Genomic DNA, 20862 nt, shown 5'->3' on the forward strand with positions numbered 1-20862 from the left:
TATTGCGCCCCAGGTGCAGGACCCGGCACTTGGCCTTGTTGAACTTCATGCAGTTGACCTCAGCCCATTGGTGCAGCCTATCCAGATCCTCCTGCAGAGCTTTCCTACCCTCAAGCAGATCGACACACGCACCTAACTTGGTGTCATCTGCGAACTTACTGAGGGTGCACTCGATGCCCTCGTCCAGATCATCCATGAAGATATTAAAGAGGACCGGCCCCAGCACCGAGCCCTGGGGGACGCCACTAGTGACTGGCCTCCAACTGGACTTGACTCCATTCACCACGACTCTTTGGGCCCGGCTATCCAGCCAGTTTCTAACCCAACGAAGTGTGCGCCAGTCCAAGCCAAGAGAAGCCAGTTTCTTGAGGAGAATGCTGTGGGAGACGGTGTCAAAAGCCTTGCTGAAGTCAAGGTAAACCACATCCACAGCCTTTCCCTCATCCACCCAGCGCGTCACTCTGTCATAGAAGGAGATCAGGTTCGTCAGGCATGACCTGCCTTTCATAAAGCCATGCTGACTGGGCCTGATCGCCTGTTTCCCCTGCAAGTGCTGCATGATGACTCTCAGGAGGATCTGCTCCATGAGCTTTCCTGGCACTGAGGTCAAGGCTACAGTTGCTGGTCATTGCACTCTACAGAGATGATGATACTGTAATTCTATGACTTTACTGCCAAGATAGCCATCCTCTCTGAGACAATAAGAATCATTACATCACCAGTTTCTTTAAAAGACCAAAAATAAATATAAATGGTAGAAAACACGAGACTGTCATTGGTGTAAACAATTTTCTTTGTAAGGTTCTGAAACATTTATTTCCCAATTAAAAAAATAAAATTTAATCCATTTTGATCAACAACCTGTGTAGTAGATGAACATATTTGCACTGTTTTGTTAGCTAACAAGATATAATGTCAGAAAAAAAAATACTGAAAATTAATTTACTTTTTAAAACTTGGTGAAATAAAAGGAAGTTACAGTCTGCAGTAAACATTGATTAAATTTTGCAGTTAAATTAATTCTCCACAGTCTCTTTCTGACCCTGACTCTTTGAAAGCTGTAGTAGTAGTTTCAAATGATATATGTTTTTATTTCCTACTCTGTTGAACTTTAAGAATGTCTTAGCTGAGTTTAACATCTCATAAAAGATCTGCAGATAAGTAACCTAACACCAAGAAATATTTTGAATTCCTACAAAAGTCAAAGTACAATGAAAGTCAATAGCATTTTCAGGTATTCAATTCTCTCCAAACTTGTCATTAGAAAAAAATATTAAAACCATAAGAAGTTGTATTCTAAATGTAATAAATAATATTGCACAATAAAGACTGTCAGCAGGTATTCACCAACTTATATAACAACAGTTTATATATACATACATAATTGTGTGTATATATATATACATGGATACATATATACAGTGGTTTATTTAATGAAGTGCTGAATTGAGGTTCAGGTATTTGAGGCTGCTCGAAAACATATGGACAATACTTTCTTAAGTCAGACATAGTTATTGTCTGCAAGTCCTCTTAACTTATGTGTTCCACATATTTTTGTATCTGGCACATGATGGGTACTACATGCTCTTCAGTATTTTTTAGTCAATTTTAAATGACCACTTCCACAGCAGAGAGCTGTTTTTAAAATATGTTTTAATTTGACTGAGTACCATACATCTTCAGTTTAAAATTCTATGATTTCCAGAAAGACCTGCTACTGCAATTTGTTTCACTTTACTTAACCAACTTTTTATATGGTATTAATGCTTTTGCAGTTTGTTATCATAGACCTAGATTTTCTGCAACAGTCTTCGAAATAACTTAGGCGTTCATTCCTGGCAAGCCACAGACTATGCCGCACTTTGAAATTCATAGATTTAGAAGCACAGTGTCAGATCATTTTTCATAACCCTTGTTTCCTTGTCAGTATGTCATAGCCAGTAAAGAGCTGCTAGATTAGTACAAATATATAAATCTTTTCTCAGCTTCACCTCACTGATGCTTAATACTACTTTACTACACCACTGTGCTTACTAGCTTAAAATACCTTCTGTTTGGAGAAACGCATATTTATTATTATTATTAGAGAGGTTTGTGCAATTTCCCTGAGCACAGGCTGACAGCTGCATACTACTTTGTCATTTATCATTGTACACAAGATCTGTCAACTTGGGAAACAATTTCAATAAAAAAAATTCTGCATAAAATTACTTTGTGAAAGGAAAAAACAATTCTGCTTTTGTATGTGCAATTCTCTGTCTCTGTTTATTTATTTATTTTTGCCTACTTCTTTTTTTTTTTTTTTTCTTTTTTAATTTTGGCTGTGAAAGGTACTTAATGTACCAAAAACAATTTGTACAAGCATTATTTCACCAATTTAAAGTGTGTACGCCTTGCTGAGGTCTCCCTTATCTAACTGTTGCTAATACATTTTCATGCTGTGCTCTTATGGCTTCATTTTACAGTTGACGAGATCACCCACTCCATGCTGTGTTGGAAATGGGACCCTCGTCACTCTAGTCCACAGAGTGCACTTAACATGTGAACAACAAACAAAAAAAGTTACTGCTTTAAAACATCTTCATCCCTTTGTTGTAAACTTAGCCTCAGCTTTATGGCTCACTTTAATAAAGTGAAGTATAACAGCTATGTAAATATAAAATACTGTACCTATCAAAAAGAGGTGGATTTACTAACCTGTAGGTTCCTTTGAGTTAACCTCAGAGTAGGTCAGTAACACCCTTGAAATTCTTCTGAAATCTATAGCAGTCTTTCTCTGTTGACTTCATCTGCTGCAAAGCTTACAATGGGAGAAACAATATCTCCTTTCCATCACACAGCATTTTTCTCCACTTCTGTTTGACTTCTTGTAAATCATACCCTGAAACAAATCAGCATCTAAGGCCTGCAGTTAGTAAAATCATCTGAGGCAATAATTGCTGTGAAATTATGTTCTGTACAACTGAAAAGGAAGGATCAGTATTAGAGACCCTTGTTTTCAACTCTGCCAGTTTTTTTTTTTTTGTTTTTTTTTTTTCTCCAGCTATGGATTTGTTGTCATCAGATGATTTATTGACACCCCCATAAGAATTATTATTATTTTTTTTGCTCCAAACTTCCTTCATTGATTCCATTCAGAGAATATAATTCTCACTTTCAAGCTCACTTACTCATGTTTTTGTAGTTTCTAAAACCAATGCTGGACAGACAGACATACACATAAAACCATGAAATATTCAGTAGGCATACAGATTACTCAACCCAAATGATTACATGTTGTTCTCCAAGAGTCAGTATTCACAGGCAGAGTCCTTTTTGTCTGGGAAAACGGTCAGACTTCAATAGCTGGCACCAGATACTGCAATAAAATGCACAAAACTGGCTGCAGGCAACCTAATTTCAAGATGTGAAATCACAAACTTTTCCAAGTGTGAGCAGGATATACTTGCATACCACAATGAATGGCATCACAAGACTTCATCACTGTAGCAGGCACAAGTGTTTTAGACATCACTTCACTATACAGGGAGTCAAGTAATGTAAGACTGTTAAAAACATACACATAGTAGTTCACAGTAGCACAGGAACAGCTATATGTTGTCATTAAGATGGTGAAAAAATAATAATAATTAAAAAAATAAGACCTATTGGGAAAAAAAAAAAAAAGGCTATAAACAAGACAAAGAGAAAAACTGTCAATAACCTTATATGACACTGTAAACAATGCTCTCAGGATCTGTTCTTACCCATGCTTACACCCAGGTCAATAAGACTTGGCTCACCTGAACTTAATACAAGTGATAAAAGTTACACAATGAAAAAAAGTAGGCTGCCCAGTAAATACCAGCCACAGTCAACATGACTTTGCAATTGACACCAATTAAGGCAAATTTTACAATTGATGTATTTTCCAATAAATGATCTTATCACCAGCTGTAAGCAGGCTAGTAAGGGTAACCCTTAAAATCAGCATATGTTGGCCTTGGAAAGTTGTTGGGCTTCTTCATGTGATTAGACTTTTTTTTTCCCCCTCACAGTATTTTAATAAAAATAATGAGAACAAAAAAAAAAAAAAAAAGTTGAGAAATGGCAGAAGATATAATATTATTTCAACTGACTTTAGATTTAGAGGCAATAACAAAGGGTTTTAAAATGCATTCCTGTCATTCATTATAATATAACTATCCTGACATGGATATAATGCTTATTGCTCTAGTACCTGATCATTTATTGGAATAACATCTATTAGAAGAAGTTATGGTCATTTTGGTTTCAAAATAATTATTTCAAATAATATGATAATTGATTTTTTTAATAGTAAAGTCTTCTATCTTAAAGAAAATTGTAACTTTAATGATTTTCTTTTTGCTTTAATCTCTGAATTTTGGCTCCAGCAGGCAATTTTTTTCCTCCAAGTCAATTATAACTCTAAAAACAAATGAAATGTAATTAACTTTTTATTGACACATTAAAAAGGAAATAAATAGTATAATCAGCAGTTATATGTTTTCCTCAAAGGTGTTGCTTTCAAAAGCATTGCAATTAGCTAACCAAACTCACAGAAGTGGAAGAAAGAAGTGGGAAGATGTCTGTGATGAGAAAATAGGGAGTCAGTGATTTCAAACAAAAAGAGAGTATTTCTTACACTGTCTACTACAAGAGAAGCTGACTGAATTGAAACGCATAGGGGGTAAAATGCTTCTTAGCAAGTTTTACAAGTCATTGCATTCCACCTATACTTAAAATATTTTGTTACATTACAATTCTGCTGCCCAAGGTCTTCAAGTAACTGTATTATTTTGGAGCAATGCTACAGTCTTAATTAAACATTTTGGAATCTGGTGTAAATCAGTCATTTTCTAGAAATGATTCAACTGGACCTGCAGTCTCTGGGAAAAAGAAAGTCATTACAATTGAATTGTCAATTTCATATGACAGGCACTGAAAACTACTAGTCTTCTAAGAAATGAACTGTGAGAAGTGGATCGTTGATCTTGAAGAGCTTTGATACATATTACAATTTATTTTTTTTTAACCAACATCCTGGACAGTAATCTTCAGTTTGAATGACAACATTTTTGCACTTTGACAGGTAGAGTTAAGTCCATGAAGACCTTCTATTTATAATGGAAATAAAAATGAAAGAGTCACATGATGCTTAAATTGTATGAACCAGGTGATAAGAGGAAAAACTAATAATCCCCCTGTAAATATCTAGAAACTATTGAATCATAGAATATCTGAGTTGGAAGAGACAAGGATCACTGAGTCCAACTCCTGGTTCACCCCCCCCAAAAAAAAAAAAAAAAAGCCACAGACCATGTGTCTGAAATCATTGTCCAAACGCTTCTTGAACTCTGGCAGGCTTGGTGCCTTAACAAATTATGTGGGGAGCCTGTTACAGTGCCCCTCTCAATGAAAAACCTTTTCATGATATCCAGCCTGCACCTCCCCGTCACAGCTTCAAGCAGTTCCTTTGGGTCCTATCACCGGTCACGAGAGAGCAGAGATCAGCACCTGCCTCTTCACTCCTGCTCGTGAGGAAACTGTAGATCGTGATAAGATCTCCCCTCAGTGTCCTCTTCTCCAGGCTGAACAATCCAAGTGTTCAGCCACTCCTCATATGCCTTCCCATCTAGACCCTCTGTTGCCTGACTTTGGACACTCTCTAACAGTTTTATATCTTTCTTACGCTTTGGCACCCAAGACTGCACACAGTATTCAAGGTGAGGCAACACCCGTGCAGAGTAGAGAGGGTCAAACATTTAAAACATCTAAGCATAGGGTAGTAAAAAGTTAAAAATTGAGGGATCAAAACAATTATTCAGTTAGAAAAATGAATAGGTTTAAAGTGAAAAAATAAAACAGAGAAAGTAAAACAATTACCAAATATTTTAGGAAATTCAGTAACATTCAGTAATGTCTGATGGGGATTTGATCAAATGGTGCCTGTGTCTCACACTGCCTTGGATAAAGTTAGAAAAACATAGAGAAAAAATCAGACTATTTGATCCAAAAAATTACAGATCAAGGATATAATACACAAAGGGATTATTTGAAAAATGACTGTCTGGATCTAGAACAGTCTCTCTCAAGCATTAATAAGATTACAATAAGAAGAAGGGATGACAAGAAGGAAGGACAAATGAATAGAGAAATGACACCAACTGTTCATTGACCTGAATGACAATAGTGGAAAGACTAATCACATATTTTTTTTCCTACTTTAAAGTAAGATGCAGAAATAAAGAATCAAGTTTAAACAAGGTAGTTCAAAAAGCAGAAAAGTTCTGTTTAGCAAGTCTTCTTGAACTAATTGTTATTTCTTACCTGTTATTTATTACAGCCCAATTGTGCAACCTAGTGTCACCCCACTCTAGAAGAAATGTGAGCATGTGGAGTATTTAATATAGTGAATTTGCCTAATGTAGCACAATTACAGAAATGCACTGAGTAACTTTGGGCTGATTCCCCAGTAAAGAATTCTTTATGGAGTGCCTACAAGGCACACCTGTGCCTCATTACCTGCATTGATATTTCTGCCATGTTGATTTGAAGGACAAAATAGGCTTAGGAGATTCTAATTCCATAATTGCAAAGAACACAAAGAAGACACATAAAAACTGGAACAACAACAAAAAAAAAAAAAAATCAAAAACCTGCCACACAGTATAACAGGAGGACAAAAATACAAGACTAGCTCTAACTTTGCACCTAGAAGTCTCTGTATAGCAAACAATTCTATTTTGCTAACAAGCCACAAGTGTACACTTAAGAAGCAGGTGAACAAATGTAATTGTGAGAAGTACAATGATGTTTCTAAGTCTAAATTTTGTTCCTCCCAAGGCACATGTGTTCATCTATTTCACAGTATTTTTTTTGTGATTTTATTTTTCCCCTCTATTTTAAAACAAGTGAATGGCTTTTCCCTTAATGACCACAAAGAGGTAAAGGTTTATAGGATTCCTTTTCAGATCTGTCACACCTCTGTTTCTGTATTATTGAAATAACTCAGCCATCAGAATTCTCTCTCTCTTCCTGGCTTTGGTCTGGCCTGTGAGGTCAATACAGACTAAAGGTCATTATTATCTGATAGCTGCAAAGGACTTATATTAAATCCTGATAGTCCCATTATGATCTTTGGTGAACAGGTTTCCATATCAGAAAAACACGACTGGAGTTACTGGCAGCTGGCAGAGTTTCAACCTCAGCTGAGGCAAGGAACAAACAGAGACTGAAATACCCTATCATCTCTAAAGGCAGTTACTTTTGCTCTGAGTACAGGTAGGTTTGGGGGTAAATTTGCCCTGTGTCTGCTCCTGCTATATCCATTCATTACACAGAGAGAGACAGATGTAACCTCCATGACTGATGACCACTCTGACTAGTTTTTCATTCAGTTTATTTGTTCTTAAGCCTTGTTTGCAGACCATTTTATTCTAGAGAATCAAAAATGCTGAAAAACAACCCAGGTGCTTGGACAGCTCCAGAGGTCAGTCTGTGCTGAAATTGATACTGAAAGCACACCTCTTAACCTTTCACACTTTAATGACTGAATTTAATTCCCACATTTAAAAGTCTCATTTTTCATGGGACTGTTTCATTTTCAGTAATTTATGCATTTATTATATGAAAAAAGATTCACACATTGGGACTACACAGAAATTTAAACTGAGTGCTTTAGAAATACTCCTAGATGATACTGCTTCAGCATCCAGCAGCTGACCCACTGTATTTAACATATTCAACATGTGCATTCATACACGAACCATGTCAGATGTAGATAGCTTTTGTGATTTGGCGTTGTCCTCCATGATATCCTTGTCTCTAAAAATGAAAGACATGGATTTGATGGATGGACCACTTGGTGGGTAGGGAATTGATGGGATGGTTGCACTCAAAGAGTTGAGGTCAATGGATGAATGTCCAAGGGGAGATCAGTGATGAGTGGTGTTCTTCAAAGGTCAGTATTGGGACTGGCAGCATTTAACATCTTTGTCTGTGACATGGATGGTGGGGCCAAGTGCACCTCAGCAAGTTTTCTGATGATGCTACTCGTGTGGTGCGGTTGACATGCTGGAGGGGAGAGATGCATAGTAGGTATCCAGAGGGACCTTGACAGGCTTGATGTTTTATTGGGCATATGTGGCAGGGTTTTGGTACAGGAAGGCTGCAGGCGCGGCCTCTGTGAGAAGAATCCAGAAGCTGACCCATGTTAGATAAGGGCCAGTTTCAGCCAGATCCAAGGGCCTGCCACTGCCCAGAGTCCAATAAGCGATGTTTGCACCTCTGTGACAGTATATTTAAGAAAGGAGAAAAAACTTCTGCACAACAGCAGCTGGGAGAGAAAGGAGTGACAAACAGCTTTGCAGACACCAAGGTCAGTGAAGAAGGAAGGGGACGTGGTGTTCCAGGTACAGAACAGAAGTTTCCCTGTGGCCTGTGGAGAGGCCCCTGGTGGAGCAGGCTGTCCCCCTTCAGCCTATGTGTCCCACATGGAGCAGATCTCCACACTGCAGCCCGTGGAGGAGCCCCTGGTGGAGCAGGTGGATGTGGCCTGGAGGAGGCTGCAGCCCATGGAGAGCCCCTGCAGGAGCAGGCCCCGGGCCGGAGCTGCAGCCCGTGGACAGGAGCCCACTCAGGAGCAGGGAGTCTGGGGGGACCTGCCGCCCGTGGGGGACCCGTGCTGGAGCAGTTTGCTCCTGACAGATGGACCCTGTGGTACAGCGACCCATGTAGGAGCAGTTCTTGAAGAGCTGCTGCCTGTGGGAAACCCACACAGGATCAGTTCAGAAAAGAATATATCTCATGTCAGGGACCCCACTTTGGAGGGAAAGAGAGTGACCATGAAGGAGCTGTGGAGACGAAGTGTTGGAGACTAACCGCAGCCCCCATTCCTTATTCCCCTGCACCACTCAGGTGGAGGAAGTAGAAGAGGCCAGATAGGGGGAAGGTGCTTTTAGTTTTTGTTGTTGTTTCTCACTGCTCTAGCTTGTTAGTAACAGGTAATAAATTTCTCTAATCTCCCTGTGCTGAGTCTGTTTTGCCTGTGATGATAATTGTTGAGTGATCTCCCTGTCCTTATCTCAACCTTTGAGCCCTCTTCACGTTATTTGCTCCCTTTTCCCTTTGATGAGGGGGAATGAGAGAGCTGTTGTGTTGGAGCTCAACTTCCCAGCTGAGTAAAACCACCACAGAGGTGGGCCTGTGCAAACCTCATTAAGTTCAACAAGGCCAAGTACTAAGTACTACATTTGGTTTGGGGCAATCACAAGCATAAATATAGTCTGGGTGGTGAATGGATTGAGAGCAGCCCTGAGGAAAAGGACCTGGGAGTGTTGCTAGATGAGCAACTCAAAATGAGCTAGCAATGTGCACTTGCAGCCTAGAAAGCCAACCATATCCCAGGCTGCATCAAAACGAGCATGGCCAGCAAGTTGAGGGAGATGATTCTCCTCTTCTGCTCTTGTGAGACCTCACTTGGAGTATTGCATTCAGCCCTTGTCCAGCACAAGAAGGACATGGAAGTTCTAGAATGAGTTCAGAGGAGGAGGGCCATGAAGATGGTCAAGGGGATGGAACACCTGTCCTATTAAGACAGGTTGAGAGAGCTGGGATTGTTCACCCTGGAGAAGAGAAGACTCCAGGGAGACCTCATAGCAGTCTCAGAGTCAGTACCTAAAGGGAGCCTACAGGAAAGCAGGAGAAGGACTCTTTGTCAGGGAGTGTAGTGATAGGACAAGGAGTAATAGTTTTAAACTAAAAAGGGTAGGTTTAGAATAGATATTAGGAAGAAATTATTTTCTCAGAGTGAGGGCGGTGAGGCATTGAAACAGATTGCCCAGAGAGGTTGTGGATACCCCATCTCTGGAAGGTCGGGTTGGATTGGAGTTTGAGCCAATCCAACTTGGAGCAACCTGATTTATAGGAAAATGTTCCTGCCCATGGCAAGGTTGGAATAAGGTTATCTTTAAGGTCCCCTACAACCCAAACCATTCTATGATTCTATAATTCTATGATTCTATGATTTAGGGCTGAACAGATAAAAACTGACTGAAAGATGTATAGAAATGCAGAGAAATGGAATTGACTTGCTAACAACTTCTACTCAGCTCCCTTTCCAAATAGCTGCACTAAGGCAATGCAACCTTAAAAAAACAAGCACCACTTTGAGGAGCCAAGTGTATGGTGAGAAGGAGAAATAGGTTGTGCAGAACTGTATTGGACTGCAGGAGGGGCAGGACAAGTGTTGCTGGTTCAGCTACCCTGGTGTGACAAGTAGTACATATCGAGGGAAGCCTTTAAACCTGTGTTTCTGCATGTCCTTCTGATCACAAGATCCTCAGCTTCACATTTTGGTGTATAGTCTGAACTACGTCTCCACGCTTTCACTTTGAAAACATCTCACTTCAGAGCATCAGTTCTGGAGGTGTGTGTGGCTGATTTGTCTTTAAAACTGGCAGAGTCTGACATGGAATATACTTACATGTATTTATATACTCATCACAGTCCACAACTTCCTCTTGAGTGAGAGTAGAGAGGCAGGTAACCTATTCTCCATAATCTCCACTGATAGGACCCGCGGGAACGGTATTATGCTGAGGCAGGGGAAGTTTAAGCTGGACATCAGGAAGAGGTTCTTCACCGAGAGGATGGTCTCACACTGGAACAGGCTCCCCAGGGACGTGGTCACTGCACCAAGCCTGTCTGAATTTAAGAAGCAATTGGACTGTGCACTTAGTCATGTGGTCTAAACTTTTGGGTAGACCTGTGCGGTGCCAGGAGTTCAACTTTATGATCCTTATGGGTCCCTTCCAACTCGGAATATTCTATGATTCTATGTTTTATGTATGGGTATGAGGATTGGAATGTTAGGAAAGCACAGAAGGAGAGTTTTGTATCAAGGTGAATCTGTTTAACCAATCAGTCCTGGATTTTTATCAGTAACATTAGCAGAAAATGCTCAAAAGAGCCTAAATATTAAAGGAGAGTGTGCAAAATCCACACAAGAGTCTTAATTACAATTTCAGTCATCATTACCTTAAATATTAAAGAGAGGTTAATAAGAAAGACTTGCTGCTAATCACATGCAGATTCAATGCCAAGAAATTTCAACATGAAATACTTTCTTGTTTCTGCCTGGAAAGGAATTTAAGATTTGATTCTGCTATGGCCTTATATACTTGGTAGAAAAGCAAAAGATCTAAAGGTTTAATCTAAACAAGCTTCTATCTACCCATGTCTTACATTTTCCCTCCCTAGCTTGCCCTCAGAAGGTAAAAATAAATTGCTGGAATCTTTGGAGACTGTAAGTACTTGCTGATGGAGCAGCACCTGAAATCAGGAAAAAAAAATACATGAAAATCTGCTTTGCATCTTTGTTGACTGGGAATTCATTTGTATATATGTGCTACAAATCACTATCTCCACCAACTGCTTGATATGGAAAGAAGAAAATGACACTAGTAATGTATGACCCTGAGAGTAGAGGAATTGTAGCTATTTACATCAGTTGTCAGCAACCTGCTGCTTGTTTGTGATGTTGCTGCATGGATATAGATAACCTCTCTGAAACATTAGCTGAGACAAAGCAAGTAATTCTTTGTTGACACATTGTCAGTTTCTAATTTGTTCTCAAACTGTGAGGTAAATCCTCCATCTCCACTGGAAAAGGGTCCGCTCTATCTCACATCAGGCTTTCTGCCCTTTTCACTTTCTATTCTCAGCTGGAAATGTAGTCGAAAAGGAGTTTCCTGCCCAGAAACTGATAAAATATACCAACAAAATTATCTGGAGAGTTTAACCTTAGCTGTGGTCCCTTTACATCACCCTGAATAAAACCACGGAGTAATGCAGAAAGGAAACTGTGATCCTTATTAGTGCAGCATCAGAAATCAGGACGGCTGCTTTTACAAGGGACAGAGATTATCCCTTGTGCTCAGAAAATGTGGCTTTAGCTACAGAAATAAATGACTCAGAGCCAGGTATTGGTGAGTGAAAACTAAAACCTGAGAAAAATCAGAGTGATGAATCCTCATGAAACATCACTATGTCAAGAAGAAATGGCAAACATTGTGGCAAGGGCTTCCTCCAATTTCCATTCCTACTTTGTGGTGCATTTGAGGAGACTATGATACGAATACAGTAAAATGTGATGTGCTAGGAATTTTCTTGCACAGAGATTGACCTGATTACATTTCACTAGGCATAAGAGCTCATTCTTCTTTCTGACTGCTTCTCAGATATAAGACTGACAGCTGGACTCCATCACTTGGATTAATGGGTTAAAAGCTGACATCTTTTTAGTATTTTGGACTTTATTTTCTTTATCAGCTTGACTTTCATGCTCAGAGTGCTCTTGCCACAATATTCTTTTAAAAGTACACTTGTCAGGGTCCATTTGCTACTAGCTACCTTGATGGTGACACCAGCAATGGCTGTGGTTTACCTTTTGACCTTAGAGAGGCAGCAGATGGGCCCAGTAATAAATCCCGATTATTAGTGAAAGAGCCAATAGCTAGGAAAGACAGAAATAAAAGTCAGGCAGTTTTACACTGCAGTTCTTGTTATCTGCTTTGATATGGAGTTGTGGGCCATGTCAGGGGCGATGATGAGCAACCTCAGCTGCCTGCAACCCTTTGCTCTCCAGCAGTGCATGCTGTTGACCTTCTCCTCCTGCCTTCCATCCCTCCTCCCTTCTTCCCCTGGCAGAAGTGATTCCAGGTAGATGCCAGACTACATCCTCTCCCTGAGTCAGCTTAAGCATCTGAGTCTGTGATTTAAAAGCAGCCATGAGAATGGTAAGATCCTTTGAGGTAGACAAGGGGCAGCCAGAGCTCGGTCAATATCTGTGTGATAACGGCTGCCATGTCATGAAATGGCAGCCTCCTTGAGGAGGGTACAAGGGACTACAGTGGGTGTCAGGAGGAGTCCTCTGGGTTTGTCAAAGGATGAGGAAATTTTGCTGAGACATTTTAAATGGTGCTAAAATATGTACATAACAACAAAAATAATAATAATACATGATTAATATAATATATAAACATACAAAAAATATAATAATGAATAATAATGAAGAAACCACTGGTCTGCTCTCCTCAGTGTTCAAGACGCTGAATTTTGCAGGACATTTGGACAGGCCAGCCTACATTCACAGCCCTTCAGCTGGAACTGAAGTGTAAGGCCTAAGTTGGGCCTCGTCTATGGAAAACCTGATATAGAGCCATAGCCGTTCCCTTTGTGGTACTGCTCAGGCAAATATTATCTATTTTTGGAATAAGTATGTTTATGTTTTATTACTTTTTTTTTTTTTTTTTCAATGTGTATAGTCTGATGAGAGAATTTTCTCAATTGTTTCTAGGCATGTTATGTAATTTATATACACATACCTTCCAGTAAAATTATTGGTAAACTGCGGTTTTGCACAAGTAAAGACTGTAAAATCTTTCTTTATATAAACACAGAAAGGTGCCTATAGTAGCATAGCTACATAATCCAAATTTCCAAGATCCCATTCCTACATGCATGTACTTACATATTCTCAGCATTTGTGTGTCATGTGATCCCGTGTAGGATAATAATTAAACAATTGCTATTTTAGTCAATTCTTAGACATTAATTAAAGCACTTAAGGATATTTATTTAAAAAATAAATATTAAAATATTTATTAAAATATTTTCCCTGAAATTTCTACATATAGTTATTGAAATTTTCTTTTTTCATTTCTAAGAAAGATAAAAAGTTCCCCCCCAAAAAATAATAATAATAATAATAATAATAATAATAATAATAATAATAATAATAATAATAATAAAGTAGCATTTTTGCTCTGAGTCGTTATGATAAAAGGAAAGGTGAGTAATAAGTAATTTTGTCTTCTCCTGAGCCCAGTTTTTTGTAGATGGTTTGAAACATTTGACTTTTTCCATTTAGTGCTGTTTTTTTAATACATATAGAAATTGTCTTTAAAAAAAAAAAAAAAAAAGACACCATTAACAGTAGTGGTACAGTCCCACTCATTTTATGTCTGTAGGCAATCCTCCCATTTAATGTGAGTATTGTGAACAGACTATGACTTTTAAACCAAACAAAAGAAAATTTCACATTTTTCTGTTATTTACTAGCAGAAATGACTGTATTTTTCCCATCTTGATATGTCAGCAATTAAAAAACTGTTGGGTTTCTTGCAAGTGATTGCCAAACTAATATTGATTTCTCCTCTTCTTTTTGTTTTCCAATAAATCAGTCACTTAAAATTCCAGTGAATTACCAAGCTATTCCTTTCTCAAAAAGCTAACTGTGATAATTAAGACAATTTTGATTGTTGGCTGAATTTCCTTCAGAAGTATGTTGAAGAAGGGTCTTATATCAAAAAACTAAAAATTCTATAAGTCATTTTAAAAATTGTGAAACTCTTCAGAGGTGGTTTTTTTTTTTTATATATATAACTTTCATAAATATTATTAATTTACCTGAATAGAAGTTTTCTGTAAAAAATAACAGAATAGCAAATATAAAATAGGTAGATTTAGATGTAGTATTGTAGCTTATGTTAACAGGAGTACCAGTAAAATCAGTTTAAGATGTAATTTTCTATCTCTGTATAGTGTAAATGAAGAATACATGTAGGAATTTGTTAACAGCAGACACAAGATTGCTGCAAAATTATTAATACCTAGTGGTTTTACTTCATCAGTCACAAGTTATATCAATCATTTCCTTGCCAGCATGGAAACAGAAGCTCTACTGTTTTGGAGAAGAAAGTGTATGTGTAAGATGTGTGTGCTCCATATAAATTACCCAGGTGTTTTAATACATCCAGGTGGTTTTTTATTCCTTTTGGAAAAACAGAAAGGAAACAACCCAAGGGCTAATGTTCTAATTATCAGTGGTTGTGCAAGCCTCCAAAACCCATGTATTCTATAACCTCTGGAAAAATTCTGACATGTTATAAACTGGCTAAATTAGCTTAAATCAGTAAACAAACAAATTGGTGCCAGCACAATAGTACAATAATGCAGTGCATACTAAATGACTTATTTTCCTAATGCCAAAATAGCTGTATGAAACAAGGCTAAATAGTCTTGATTTTTCCATATGTAATTTGAGTCAGAAGTTTCAAAAAGTCATAGTTCCTGATCTTTAAAGAACAGTAGAATGTCAAATTTCTTAGAAATTTCTGGATAATTAAAACCCAAGTCATATATGATTTAAAATATTTCAAATATAAAAAATAAAACAAATTTCATTAAAAAAAAATAACTACTGTGCTACTGTGGTAACTATGGAAGCTTAGGTGCATGATTATTTTAGTTTAACATTAAGAGAGTAAGCCAACTTCTTTGGGAGGGTAGATCATATTGGTCTAAACAGAGTAATATTGAAATAAGATGTATTTGAGAGGATTGTTGTATATGCAACAGAGAGGGACAGAAAGACAAGATGGAGACTACTTATATAGGACATACCACAAAAAGCATAAAAAACATTAGAAAATGTGAGACACCCCATATTGTTATTTGGAATCAATGATATATGTTTCAAAATATAACCAAAAGTGTATTTTTTTTTACCGTTTTACTTCCTGATGGCTGTTTATCTTCTTTTCTATGCTATATTGGAAGATACTGTGAATAGTTGAATTTTCTGTATGAACAAAAGATGACATCCAATGTAAATTAATCACAGATTGTAGAGCTATGGGGGGAATGTTGCAGGAGACTTTCCTTTCACTGTTACTCATATCATTACTATTATTTTTGCAGTCACAGGTTATGTAAGCATAATCATTATTAATGATTTTGGTAATAACCTCTGTAGTAACCTCTGTGGCTGTTAATATAACATACTCTTTTTACAGAGACAATCAGATGTAAATGGAACTGAATGGAACTGAGTTTTGCAGGATACTATATACTGCAATTTCCTGAATTTTTAGTTATTCTTAGTTTTTAAACCTAAATATTTTCATACTATCTCTCTTGTATGGGTAAAATATTTACAATTTCACTTTTCTTTTATCACCACATAATGATATCTGAGCTATCAGAATGTTGTGTACATGCTTTTTCACCTTTCTTTTGATTACTCAATGTATTGATATTAATCTCTGTACCGAAATACACATCACCACATGTATGCATTAACATGAAGTCAAAACAACATGTCTCAAGTACTTGCATCTTTCCAAATTCAAAATGCTTTTCATGACCAACATGTAAGTTTTTCATATTTGAAAATTACACAGACACACACAAACAGAACTATGTAGGAAACTCTGTATATATTAGTGAACACCTTGTTTTCTACTTCTGTCAATAACATGCCAATTTTGACCACTGGAAACTGAATATTAGCTGACAAAAATGAAATATGCACATGAATTTGTGCTTTAAATCAGAACCTGTTTATTTAAAGTGTTGTGTTCTTTCTTGTTTTCATTTAGCTACACTAGCATATTTCTCTATTTGAAAATGAGTAATTAATTGCCCCAGTGGTGCCATCAGGAAAGTGTTTTCAATTGCTGTTTCTGGAGACTCCTTTACTACTTAGTACTCATGAATATGTCAATAAACATATATGGTTGAGTACAGCAGAATGTATTTCTTTTACATACTTCACAATCTATTTCTAAGAATATATAGAGATCTGGATATCTAAACTGCTAGTGTTCTTTGTGTTATAACAGAGTCCTTAACTCTAAATTGTTGCATCCCTGACCATGATCAATATGTTGAGAAAGGAAAATACTACCAGTAAGTAGTTTTACTAAAACACATCTGTACCTAAAAGGAATAATATATGTTAATAATGTAAAAAACTTGGTTGATCTTGGAAAAAGCGGCACACAGCATATGCCTTTTTTTTTTTTTTGGGGGGGGGGGGGGAGCAGGGATTTCTGTATGGCTTCCTCAAGTTTAGTTGCTTCTTTTTCTTCATCATGTTTGATCACCTTTTCTGAAGGAACATCCCACATATTTATTGGAACTGCCCACTCTGCATATTAATCAAGGGTTATATATAGACATTTTTCCTCCTAGTTATTCAACATGCAGTTTTGTATCTTTTCCACACTAGGTTTATGCACACTAGCTTTATTCCACACTAGCAACATGCAGCACAGGTATGATCATGAGTAGTTTACCATGACTTTCCCATGTCTTCTAACAGCTGTAATGAATGCCAATAGGTATATAAATGAAGCTATTTATCTCACAAAGTATTAAACTCATTTAGGAATTAACTGCCTGTATTCAGTCAGCTCCCTGGTATGCAAATTACAAATCCAGAGAAATGGCTCCACACCACATAAAAAGGCAAAGCTCTTGATAGAGGATCCTGGTTGTCTGCACAGAAATCATTTATCTTATGGGATCTATCTTATGGGATCAGCTATATAGATGATCCTGTTTCATAGTGTACTGTTTTTTTATTATTATTATTTTTTTCTGGTCAAAATTATCTGGTCTTGATGTACCATTGAGAACACACAGTCTGTACTACTCATTCAATGTTCCACTATGATTAGCTCTTGTAACTGGTCCATACCTACTTTTACATCTCAGCTTTCAAGGCCATTGAACACAAACGGTCTCTGTTCTGTGAGAAGCAAAGTTGCTTCTCATTGTCATTATTATTTTGATTCACTCAAGCTTGGGAGACCAAGTGGAAAGTGAAAGTTTGCTTCAGTGTTCATTTTCATGTTACTTGTCTGACAGATAATGTATTCGTTCACAGAAATGCACTGGCATTCTTCTATGCATACTTTTGATGGTGAGTTTTCAGAGACAGAGACACAGAGAGATATTCTTTCTCTGTGTATTTCATCCCCTCTGTTCTATTTTGATGTAACTTGACAAAGATTTTCTGCTGAGGTAACAGCAGAATATTTCAGAGAAAGCCAGAAAAGCTCATTTTTCCTCTTTCTGAGAAATCCAGTAGTTGGGAACAAGAACCACACAAGTTTAAACTGAAAAGCATGCTTTTATTTTTAACAAAGAGGAGAAGTAAACATTGGGATGATTGGCATTGCTGTAAGCTCAATCTTAATGTATAATAGCTTCACTTGAATAGTGAAAAATTTTGCATAATTTAATACATAACATTGCTGACATGTATTCAGTTTCCTGATATTTGTATTATATATATGCTATTTTGTAGTGTATTATTGTGCCTCTTTATTATCACCTGCCTGCTTAAAGGAATCACCACCACTGCACCATCTCCTTCTAGAGATGGAATTTGGCCATTTTGCATGTTCTGCTATTCTCATCATTTTATAAAAGCCATTTCTGTTTATCAGATTGTAAAATTCTTCCATTAAATTAACACAAAATGGTATCCTCTTCTTCAATCATCACACTAACCCCACTACATGCAGAATTATTAGTTCACAACTTTAACTCACAAACTGCATTACATGTCCCTGCAGACTTACAAGTTGTGCATACTACACACAGACCATCATATAATCCATAATCTTCTGATCAATTTTTATTTTCTCTTGGGAATTAAATTTTCCAGCATTTGGTCATTGTATATTTAGGACAGACACTTATTCATATAGACAGTAATCCACTTTTGTATTTCCTTAACTTAGGTCTCATGTTGTGTAATACTGAAAGTTTATGATGAATTCAACAAAATTTAATGGTGTTCTGAAAGAAAAAAAAAAAAAAAAAAAAAAAAAACGTACAAAAATCTAACTGTTCAGTTCAAAAGAAATGAACAAATCTGAAATGAAGTGTAAAAAACTTTTAAAGATAGAAGTCATAAGTCTTCCGTATTTAATTTTGCTACTAAAAATAAAGGCGTCTGTTAATTCAATATAAACATTTGAAGGATGACTTGAAAACCAAATATTCAGGTAGTGAAACTGAAGTAATAGTGCTGTTTTTAAAATCTACTTTCATATGTGATTTTCAGAAAATGCTTCAATATAAACTCTGTTTACTGTTTGCATTAACTCAATTATTTTAGAAGCTTCAGGCTTACCTATTTCATTTTAGTTAGATGCCACATGAGTTAAAGACTCATGTCTTTATCTCAGTCTGAGTTAGCTTATTTGAATTAGTCTGTTTTATGGTGGACTGGATGAATGACTTGGTTGTTTTCTTAACTGTAAAGTTTAGTTTTCCAAAAACAATCTATACTGTTTATGTTCCAGAGATACCTGTTTTCTACTGTGTGAAGGTTAGATGTCCTTGTATTGCAGAGAGCCTATAAGAATCTTAATGACAGACATGGTTTCTATCCCTATTCTTTTAACTCTCAAATCTAAGACAGCACCATAAATGGCCAAATTACAAAGGTAAAACAATATTAAATGTCATGTGCTGGAAAAAAAATAATAATCTCCAAATACCATTAAATCTTTAGGTGCCTGAATTAGAACATTAAAACAGAATAATAAAGTAGAAAGCATAGAAGTAATAGTCATATGTTATACCCTTATTTTTGGCTATGTCAGAGAAACTACATATGCAGGTGAGCTGACATCCAGGACACTTAGGTAATCTTACCTACATTTATGCAGATGTGCATGCATTTGCAATGAAATGAACATTTTTTTTCAACAATTATGAATACTCTAGCATTTTTATCACACCATTAAAAATAATAAATATTAATAATAAATATCTCACAACAAATGTTGTCTGACAGAAGGAGGGACAAACTTCCCCAGAATAGAAGGTAACAAAACGTCAGCTCTATTTGTACAAGAACTTTAATTTTCAACTAAGCAATCCCATGTACTAGGAAAAGAAAATCTTTTCAATTTGGAGGACTTTGACAAATATTAATATATCACAGTTGCAATGGGATTCATTTGTGCTGTGGAATCCAAGAGGTCAGTACATCTGTAAAGACTTATAGTACTTAAGAGATGATCGTAGAAGACATATGGTTTAATCATGATGTATTTAAGCCTTTTTTATCTGCTTAAGAATTCAATGTTTTTCTTTCTCTAATTTAAGAAACTGTTTGCTATTCCTTTCAACAACCACAGAAGTATTAATACAGAAACCACAGTGTATTAAAAATGGCTTGAGAAAAAATCAGTTACATAACTATAATTGATTACAACTGTGATAAAATATATAATGATTTCAGTGTTAATCCTTATATACTTGACATCATATTATAAATTGCTGTATATGGGTGGCTTTCCTATAGAATCTCATTTATATCACAGTAAATCCTCAGAGGAAGATAATGAAAATGTGGAAGGACTCTGTGATTTATATCTCAGCATTAATATGTTTAGCAGTTTGTTTTGCTAAAACTATGGCCTCCTAATAATGGTCATAACCATTGTTTCATTTTTAGAATGCTAACACATACATCTCTAGTGTTACATGAACTGTAGTGGAAAAAGCCTAGGTATCTGCTTAAGTATCTGCTTTTGTCAACTTGATCTTCATCATGGCCATAAAGCATACGCTTTCCCCATCCTCACTAATGGCCAGCTGTTAATAAAGGAAAGTGGTGATCACAAGTTTTAAAAATATTCTTCATGTTATGGAAAACTTTCTACTTAAAAATATCTAATTCAAAGAGATCCTAGATGTGTTGCATAGCACCTATTCCAAGTGGGCTCATTGTGGTATGATTTGGAATCGAATGCTCAAGTGCGTAAGTGTAGATCAAGTGTACAGACAGATATATGAAACAGACTATTAAATTGGAGCATGGCTAGAGCAGCACCACATGGTAATAGGACACTCTTCTGTAAACTGAGTCACCAAGTATCACCTTTTAAGAATGCCTTTTGTTGGTGGTATTTTACTACATTTTTTAACAAAAACAAAGTATCCAAATACTTGCATTTCATCTATCTAGCAGTAATAGAGACTATAGAC

General features: G+C 36.7%; 1 long non-coding RNA gene across 1 annotated transcript in view; it reads left to right on the forward strand.

The window, feature by feature from the left end:
- Positions 1–212: 212 nt before the first annotated feature.
- LOC311431379 overlaps positions 213–20862 on the forward strand; it is a 401329-nt gene continuing 380679 nt past the window's right edge. Inside the window, exon 1 of the long non-coding RNA XR_014689382.1 lies at positions 213–455. This is a non-coding gene — a long non-coding RNA (uncharacterized lncRNA). The remainder of the gene's footprint in view (positions 456–20862) is intronic.

The sequence above is a fragment of the Aythya ferina genome (genome assembly GCF_964211825.1).
Source record: "Aythya ferina genome assembly, chromosome: 2".
Taxonomy (NCBI): domain Eukaryota; kingdom Metazoa; phylum Chordata; class Aves; order Anseriformes; family Anatidae; genus Aythya; species Aythya ferina.